Consider the following 7,163-nt stretch of genomic DNA (forward strand, 5'->3'; position numbering starts at 1 on the left):
TTACTGCAAGGGTTTTTTTTTTCCGCCTTTTCTCCCCAAATCCCCCCAGTACATAATTGTATATTTTAGCTGTGGGTCCCTCTAGTTGTGGCATGTGGGACGCCGCCTCAACGTGGCCTGATGAGCTGTGCCATGTCCACGCCCAGGATCCAAACCAGAGAAACCCCAGGCCACCGAAGCAGAGCGAGTGAACTTAACTGCTCGGCCACGAGGCCGGCCCCTCTTTACTGCAAGTTTTATACAAGTTCTTAGCAGCTGGATTCAGATGCTTTCTACAAAAACACAAAGGAGTTCACCACACGCACTGCAAGGGTAACCCTGGCTCTACCCGACCTTCCTCCCCGCTGGGAGCTCAGGCAGCGCAGGGCAGGGAGAGGCCGGCCTGCAGGGCGGGGGCAGCGGCGGGGACAGGGACGCTGCCTTCCCAGCACAGGCGGGGCCACAGGGAGACGGAGAGGGCAGGCTGCACGGGGGCCCCGCACCAGCAGGAGCAGTTTCACACTCGCCTTTGGTTTTACGTGTCCTTCTGCTCAACTTTAACAAACGGACGTTTAGCAACAACTAAGACGCCATTTGAACACCTGGTTTCAAGCCTGTCTCTTGCCCCAGACGACACCAAAGCACCGGGCGGGTCCTGTGGCCGCTCCCTGGGCGCTGCAGTGGGTCAGGGACGCCTCTGGACACCCCGGGACCTCTCCCCGGGGGGCCGGCTCCCTTGCCGCGGAACAAACAGAGCAGGCTGGTCCCCCGGCCGGGGCTCAGACGCTGCAGGCGGGCCGTCTCCCCGGCGCCTGCGTCTCCCCCGTCACCCCCGAGGGACTGAGGGAGGCAGGGAGCCAGGCACGTGTTAGTGCCTGAGCAGGAAGTCCTGGGCTGAACGGTGTCCCCAAATTCACAGATTGGGTCCTGACCCCCAGGACCTCGGGATGGGGCTGTGTTTGGAGACAGCTCTTCAAGGAGGTGATGGAGGTGAAATGAGGTCATTAAGGGGGGTCCTGATCCAGCAGGACTGGGGGCCCTGTGACAAGCTGCGTTTCGCAGGTTCCTGTCAGACGCAACGTGCACATTCTCTACCAAGTGTCTGCGATTGCAGCGGATTTGCTCGTTTGTATTTTAAATGAGACCGGCTTGATGTGAGCATGGCTGCCCCACTCACGGCCTCCTGGGGAGGCACAGGCGGGAGGCAGCAGGGTGGCAAATGCTCCGCCACCCTCACTGGCAGCCTCTGAACAAGCGGTCATCACAGATGCATTCACCTGAGCGCTCTTTTCATAAGAGCAAAATGTTAGAGGCCCCTAGGCACGCAGTGACAGGGTGACTGCACTCATCAGGGCACAGACGCTAACGAGCATGGGCCTCGGGACCCGCTGCTCCTCCGTCTGCAGAGCCCCGCTCGGACGGTCTCGTAGTAACTGCATTAACTTAGTTGTTTAACGACATACACAAAAGTTTGTAATATGCAGGTAAGTGAAAAAGGCAAGATGAGGTGTCAGGCACAGCGTGACCACATGCTTGATAAACGTACCCTACCTACCTTCACACGAGTATTTTTTTTTAATTGTTTTATTGAGGTCACCTGCCGGGGTCAGAAGCAACATTTGATCGGCTGTTTGACAGGGTCCAGCCGATCGAGAAGAGCCGAGGGCTGCAGGGCGCCCCTCCGCAAGAAAATGAAAAGCCAGCCTTCCCCCAAGCTATGCTGGACTTTGAAAACTTGTTTTTCTTCTCTTTGTCTCATACCCCCTTTTCCTGCTCATGCTGTAATTTTCCAGATGGCCGCTTCAGAGAAAAGGGCATGCTCCCCCCGCGGGGTTGGTGCTGAGAAAAATAAGTGAGCACCTGCACGTAGCCTTCAGGATGTCGCAAGGGGCAAGTTCCCCCTGACGCACACAGATAGCGGGAGAACATTCCTCCCTCATGAGGGGTTCGTACTGAAGAGAGCGTTTGGATCAAAGCAGCTGCCTCCTTCTGGTTGATGTTTTGCTCTTCCCCCAGTTTCCCTGGTAAGAATAGATATACCTCTTCCTCTGTAGTTAATTAGAAAATACCTCCATATGTTAGTTATTGAAAACACATTGTTTCTTGTAGTGTGTTTGGCAAGACACTATAGAAGTCTTTTTCTTAGAAACTGCTGATAACAGACATTACTGAAGTCGCTTTTGTGCAGGAAAAGATAGTTAACCTCTGCCCCCCTAAAAGTTAACTCTGTTCCCTGTAAGATTATACTTATCAATGATTGCCTTTTGGTTTACTCTGCAAGAACACCTGTACTGCTATATTTATCCCCTGCTAAAAAAGATATAAAAACGCTGTGAAAACCAAGTAAAGCTAGGCTTGCTTGCGCCGACATCAAGTCTCACGTCTCTTGCTTTCACTTCGCCGACTCTGTCTCTCCCTTCGGGAGCCTGGACTCAGCTGGAGCAGGACTCCTCAGTCACCTTGGTTTATAACATCGTGTAACTTCATGTGTACGTCATTACATTTCGGATTCTGTGTAGACTGCGTCGTGTTCACCACCAAAAGTCTAGTTTCCCTCCACGACCGCGCACACGTGCCCCTTTGCCCCCACGCCCTTCGCCTCTGGCAACCGCCAGTCAGGCTGTGTTCCTGCCGACTCCGTACGTACACCCCACAACGCCTGCAGTTGAAGTGTGAACACCTGCACTGCTGGCGTTAGCTTGACAACCTACTGTGACTTAGCTTTTGTAGGGTTTCTGGAACCATGAAGCATCAGAGAGTCAGCTAGTGTGTAATTCACATATCACACGGACCCAGAGACCGTGCCTGAGCCTCCAGGCGACCCCACCGTGGCACCCAGGTGACCCCACTGTGGCATCTAAGTGACCACTGTGGTGGAAGCGCCCAGCTGCCGGCCAGAACCCGTTTTCCTTCCTCCTGCTCGTGTGTACTCTGCATCCCTAGCCTACCCCCTCCTTGTAGCGTGGGTACCACGTCTCTGGGTGTCACCAAGGGGAAGTGGGTGGAGTGATGAGGGCCTCGGCCAGGCTGGATCTTAGGATGAAGGGCATGGCTCCCCCAGGGTCAGCCCAACAGCCCACCCCCTGCTGATTGGAACCCTCCGTTCGGGAGGAGGGAGGGGAAACCAGAGGGACCGAGCCTGGGCCCCTGGCCCACGGTCCTGGAGTCTCCCAGGACGAGAGAGATGGCCTGGAACTCTCAGCCCTGTATTGCTGGGACGCTCTGTTCCAGTAACAGACTTTCACCTTAAAAACATAAGTGCAGGGGCCGGCCCGGTGGTGCAGCGGTTAAGTTCACACGTTCTGCTTCAGCAGCCTGGGCTTTGCCCGTTCGGACCCTGGGTCCAGACATGGCACTGCTTGGCACGCCATGCTGTGGTAGACGTCTCACACATAAAGTAGAGGAAGATGGGCACGGATGTTAGCCCAAGGCCAGTCTTCCTCAGCAAAAAGAGGAGGATTGGCAGCAGTTAGCTCAGGGCTAATCTTCCTCAAAAAACAAAACAAAACAAAACGTAAGTGCTCTGCAAACCCCTCCGGTTCTAACAGAAACTGAGGCTTAATTTAACTGACACTTTTCTCCAACCGCAGCCCACAGTGAAGGGACGACCCAGACCATCACTCAGGCCACGGTGCTGAGAAGTCAGGGTCCCTTTAAAAGATCAGCTGAGCTCGGCTCCTTGCCAGCTCTGCCTTCTGCTTCCAGGAGATTCCTTGACAAACCTGCTCATTTCCTTAACAACCAAGTTTCGCAACTGCCCAAGTTGCCCTCCTTCAAACATTCCTATTTCAGTCTTGCAGACCTAAAGTGACAGTGCTGTCCTGAGGCGCCAGCAACCGATTCCTCTGAACCTGTAGGTATTGCTTACATGACGTTATTAATGACAAAATTCCACGAGAACCAGCTTTCCAGGCTAACTAGTTCTGGACTCAGCCCTGGGTCCCTTTCCCACAGAGAGGGTGGTGGAACTGTCCCCATGGCCTCGTGGTAGAAGAGCTCACGTTCTGACGGAGCCCGACCTCAGAGCCTTTGCAATGTAATTGCTGTCAGTACCAGTCTGTGTAGGACCTTAGTCATCTCCTAAGATGGAAGGGTCGTTTTATACACAGATAGTGAGGCGAATGGTGGCCCCCAAAAGATGTGTCCCCTAGAATGTGTGAAAGTGTTGTTATTTAGAAAAAGGGTCTTTGCAGGTGTGATGAAGGGAAGGATGGAGAGGAGGGCTTCCTGGAATAGGCGGCCCTGAATCCAGGGACAGCGTCCTCATCACAGACAGAAGAGGAGACGCAGACGCAGAGGAGCAGCCCCGTGAGGACGGAGGCAGAGACGGGAGGGAGGCGGCCACCAGCCCAGGGACCCTGGAGCCCCGGACGCTGGAAGAGGCAGGAGGGTCCCTCCCCGGGAGCCTCCAGAGGGAGCGCGGCCCTGCGACCCTTGACCTCAGACTCTAGGCTCCAGGTTGGGGGAGGATGGGTCCCTGGGGTTTAAGCCCCCAGCTTGTGGTCACTTGTTACGGCCGCCCCAGGACACTCACACAGACCCTGTTCTGTAGGCTCGTTAAAGGTAGGTAGTGGCCAGGTCACAGAACCCTTAGAGTCAGCGCTGGGCCAACGGAAGTCCTGCAGCAGTCTGGAGCCCAGCCCCAAGGGTGCAGGCTGCACGTGGGCCTCCCGGGTTCATACACCTTGTACGTGTGGAGGCGTCTGAAGCATTTCAGTCTTTCATCAAGGACCTTCACTGTCAGCATTCAGGTCGCTAGATAAGAATCTGCTCCTTACAGCGATGAGAGCCCATTGGCTACAGGGGGAGAACCCGCTGGAGACGTTTGCAAGGCTGGCAAGCAAAGTCTGGAATGGAGCGGAGGTGGGGGGAGCCAGGGAGTGAGGGACGCTCTCCTGTGATGTCTGCCGAGTGTCCTCGCTGGGAAGCTGGTGGACTCAGGAGTGTCTCTGACTGACTGACTGAGCTGACCCTGTGCCAGCCGCTCCTGCTGTGGTTTATCCACCCCTCGTGGGTGACACCACACAGAACACGTGCAAGGACCTCAATGCTGGGGGAGACGGCCTGGCGCCAAGCCAGTAATGACACACGACGGCCAACACCAGCGCCTTGGGACCACACGGGGTGGTTTCATCCGTGCTCTTGTGGGAGCTGCAGGTTCGCCTGTCACCCCCCTTTCCTGAGCCCCGCCCCTAGGGCCTTCTTCTTGCTCCCCACCTCCGCATGGGAGAACCTGCAATAGCAGGTGTGGGTGATGCATTCTCTTCTCAGCAGGTGGGGGCCCAGCGCTTCCTGTGGACGGTTCCAGCCAAGGTTAGCGTGGCCCCTCACTCCCTCCGCACTGATGGGGCAGGAAGTACGGCCTCAGGCTCCTGCTTCCCGGAGGGGCATCTGTGACCTCCAGGCTGCTGGGCCAGGCCTGGGTCAGGCTGCCAGGCCGGCTGCTCCTCGCATCAGGAGCTGGAGTTGCAGAAACCGGCCTTGCTGCAGCCGCCAGGAGCAGGTGGGGATCACGGGGGGTCAGGTGGACGTGGGGACGCGGCTCCGGTTTGTTTTCTATGTCGTCTTAACCGGCCCGCGAGTGAGGCAACCTCAGGAAGACCCTCCTCTCAAGAACCTCGAGGAGTCGGGGAGCAGGGGTGGAGAGTGACACCGACCCCAGGGCGCCCAGATGCAGCCGGCCCAGCTATGTGCGGCCCTTCCTCTGCGCAGCGGAAGCTTCTGGAAGTGCGGGAGGAGGGAGCCCAGCACAGAGTTCAAGCCAGGGCCCTCCGCACAGTGAGGGGGACAGACCCATCCAGAGCAGCAGTTTGTTAGTGTGGGTCCTGCTCTGGCCAAGAGGTGGGACTGGGGGTTTCAGCAACGAGGGCTGTGCGCTCGTTTCCTGTCTGCGGAGCCCTGCCCGGGTGAGCCCTGTGTCCACGGGGCGTCAGCGGGGGTAGACCCCGTGTCCTGGGACCTGCCGGAGCGTGGACGCATGCCCACACTGGAAACCTCAGGCCCAGTGCGCAGGAGCCCTCAGGGCCGTGTCTGGGCCCCCGGAAGGCGGAGGGAGCACGCTGACCCCGGCCTCGGCCCCGTCCCCGTCCCTGTCCCTCCCAGGCTGCCCCGTCTCTCAGCCCGCGGTGGGGGCAGCGCAGGCTGGGCCCCGTCCGCGTGGGAGGAGGCAGCGGCGGCTTGTGCACGTGGCATCCACGCGGGCGCGCAAGGGGCAGGGGGCGGGGCATGAGTGGGAGGGGCCTGGAGCCTGAGTGGCAGGGGCCTGGGGGCCTGAGTGGGAGGGACCTGGGGCGCTGTGCAGGGGAGGAGGCTGAGTGGGAGGGGCCTGAGTGAGAGGGGCGGGGCCTGAGTGGGAGGGGCCTGGGGCACTGCAGGGGAGGAGCCTGAGTGGGAGGGGCCTCGGGGGGCCTGAGTGGGAGGGGGCGTGGGCATGAGTGGGAGGAGGCGGGGCCTGAGTGGGAGGGGGCCTGGGGCCGGAGTGGGAGGGGCCTGGGGTGCTGTGGGGGGAGGAGTCTGAGTGGGAGGGGCGGGGCCGGAGTGGGAGGGGCCTGGGGGGCCTGAGTGGGAGGGGGCGGGGCATGAGTGGGAGGAGGGCCTGGGGCCGGAGTGGGAGGGGCCTGTGGTGCTGTGGGGGGAGGAGCCTGAGTGGGAGGGGCGGGGCCGGAGTGGGAGGGGCCTGGGGTGTTGGGGGAGGAGCCTGAGTGGGAGGGGCGGGGCCGGAGTGGGAGGGGCCTGGGGTGTTGGGGGAGGAGCCTGAGTGGGAGGGGCGGGGCCGGAGTGGGAGGGGCCTGGGGTGTTGTGGGGGGAGGAGCCTGAGTGGGAGGGGCGGGGCCGGAGTGGGAGGGGCCTGGGGTGTTGTGGGGGGAGGAGCCTGAGTGGGAGGAGGCGGGGCCTGAGTGGGAGGGGGCCTGGGGCCGGAGTGGGAGGGGCCTGCGGTGCTGTGGGGGGAGGAGCCTGAGTGGGAGGGGCGGGGCCGGAGTGGGAGGGGCCTGGGGTGTTGGGGGAGGAGCCTGAGTGGGAGGGGCGGGGCCGGAGTGGGAGGGGCCTGGGGTGTTGTGGGGGGAGGAGCCTGAGTGGGAGGGGCGGGGCCGGAGTGGGAGGGGCCTGGGGTGTTGTGGGGGGAGGAGCCTGAGTGGGAGGGGCGGGGCGGAGTGGGAGGGGCCTGGGGCGCTGTGCGGGGGAGG

The sequence above is a fragment of the Equus caballus genome, chromosome X, assembly GCF_041296265.1.
Source record: "Equus caballus isolate H_3958 breed thoroughbred chromosome X, TB-T2T, whole genome shotgun sequence".
Lineage (NCBI taxonomy): Eukaryota > Metazoa > Chordata > Mammalia > Perissodactyla > Equidae > Equus > Equus caballus.